Source organism: Phocoena phocoena, chromosome 19 (assembly GCF_963924675.1).
Source record: "Phocoena phocoena chromosome 19, mPhoPho1.1, whole genome shotgun sequence".
Lineage (NCBI taxonomy): Eukaryota > Metazoa > Chordata > Mammalia > Artiodactyla > Phocoenidae > Phocoena > Phocoena phocoena.
Window position 1 is genome coordinate 21,034,258 of NC_089237.1, and position 2,240 is coordinate 21,036,497.

The window sequence follows — 2,240 nt, forward strand, 5'->3', positions numbered from 1 at the left end:
AGGGAGTGGTGGCAGGAGAGGAGGGTACCTGGAGTAGAGGGGCAGCCAAGGGAAGGGAAGAGGCAGGGGCCCTGAAGTTTCCTGATAAGGCGCCATCTTGGCTTCAAGGGCAGGTAGCTGTCTCCACATTCAGGACCTCTGACAATCAGGAAATCTCAGAGGGGATAAAAGCCAGTAAATAGTGATCTCCTTTTGTCTAAGAACTTCCATCCAGGGAATTTCCTGGCGGTCCAGTGGTTAGGACTCCATGCTTTCACAAACAAGGGCCCTGGTTCAATCCCTGGTCAGGAAACTAAGATCCTGCAAGCCCCTAGGCACAGCAGGAAAAAAAAAAAAAAGTCCACCCAAAAAAGAGGTTTAGAATGGTTACCTCTGGTTGCTTCAACAATGCAAAGTACTCCCTGTACATTCTGAAGCCCTCAGTGTTTATCCCCCATGGCTGAAATTACTGGATAAGGATGGAGGGCACCATTGGAAGAAGATGTGCCATTTCTGATGGGCCATGGAAGATGGAGAAGAGTGATATGCGCTCTCAGCCTGGTTCTGGAGCTTTAAGTAGACAGGGAAAGTTGTTATAAGTCCACCACAGCTACGAGAATAGGCCAAGGGAGCAATGGTAACATCAACTGTAAAAAATCCAGTTCCAGCAGGAGGTGGGAAGAGGCAGTGTTTGGGCTGACTCTAGGTTTCCACCTGTCAGCTTCTACCAGTGCCCAGAGGCTGAGGGATAGACCAAATGATTTCTCTAGCTCCTGCTGACTTAGCTGTCCATAATTTGGAGAGAAAGAGCAGTGGTAAAGTGAGGACTAAGTGTGAACTGGCATTTTTTCTTTTTTTTAAGCAGATAAAGGCTTGTTTTTTATTGAATGAGTGATCTATGTAATTGCCGAGGCCACTCTGAACAGAGAAGAGGGAGAGAACTTTATGTCTTGGTCTCTTCCTCCTTGGACAGAGTCTTGACGATTTCCTCCTTCTTGGCCTGGAGCCGCTCTTCGCGCTTTTGGGCTTCCTTGATCTTAGACCTGCGGGCCTCAGCCTGGTCCGCCAGAAGCTTCTTGCGAGCCTTGTCTGCCTTCAGCTTGTGGATACATTCCATGATAATCCACTTGTTTTTGAACACTTTACCCTTCACTTTCAGGTACAGGCTGTGATCACGTGGCGGTCAATCTTCTTAGAGTCACGGTATCTTCTGAGCAGCGGGCGCAGAATTCTCATCCTCCTCAACCAGGTTACCTTCTCGGGCATTCGAGCGTTGGCAGCACCCTTTCTCTTACCTATGCCCATGTGCCTGCCCTTCCGGCGGGCCAAGGTGTATTTCCAGCATCAAGCCCAGGAATGGACTGTCACAGGCTTCCAGATGATCAGCCCATCTTTGATCAGCTTCCGGATCTGCTGATGGGAGCTGGCATTGGCGATTTCATTAGTCTCATTGGGGTCCAACCAGACCTTCTTTCTGCCGCAGCGGAGGACACCGAAGCCAAGCCTTTTCTGAAGCCTGAGTATACTCATGCCTGCGGCCGCAGCAGCAAAACAGTGAACTACCATTTTTGATTCCACTTTGCTTTCCCCAAACCATGTCCCAGACACCGAGCCTGCCCAAGGGATATGTGTGTGTGTGTGTGTGTGTGTGTGTGTAAATGACCTATAGTTCCCCACCACACTAAAATAAAATTAAAATGCTATTTCTCCCTTACTGCCCCCCACCCCAGAATAGAGAGCTCACTTGTCATGGGACTCAACTTCCTCAGACCTCAACAGAGATACACTCAACTTCACATTTCCAAGGAGACCCTTGACCATTTATGCTCTGATAGACAGACACCCGAAGGCTGAGTCCTCCCTTTCCTATTCTAGGTCCCAGGTCTTGGGCAGATTGCTCATAGGCTCCATCCACTTCAGTCTTGAAGCAACAAAGGGGAAACAATTTGAAGGGCATAAGCCGTATTGCCCCCTGCTTCATGACACTGATCTTCTAACCTATGAACCAAAGTTAGCTGTGAGGACCTGAAGTGGCCCAGGCTGCTCCAGTGCTCTTCCTGCCTCCGACATCTCTCTTCTGGTTCTGCCTACACCCTCTTCCCAGCAACCTTCGTCAAGGTCTGAGAAAGCCTGGTGTAGTAGAAAGAGCCCTACTGTCTTGAGTTCCAAGCTCTTCTTTGCCATTTAACAGCATGTGATTGTGGGAAAATCATTTACGATAAGCCTCAATTTTCCCTGTCTATGAAATGGAAATAATAATA

The 2,240-nt window shown here is 48.7% G+C and overlaps 1 pseudogene; it reads right to left on the minus strand.

The window, feature by feature from the left end:
• Positions 1 to 922: 922 nt before the first annotated feature.
• On the minus strand, positions 923 to 1,509 carry LOC136139064 (large ribosomal subunit protein eL19-like; annotated as a pseudogene).
• Positions 1,510 to 2,240: the final 731 nt, after the last annotated feature.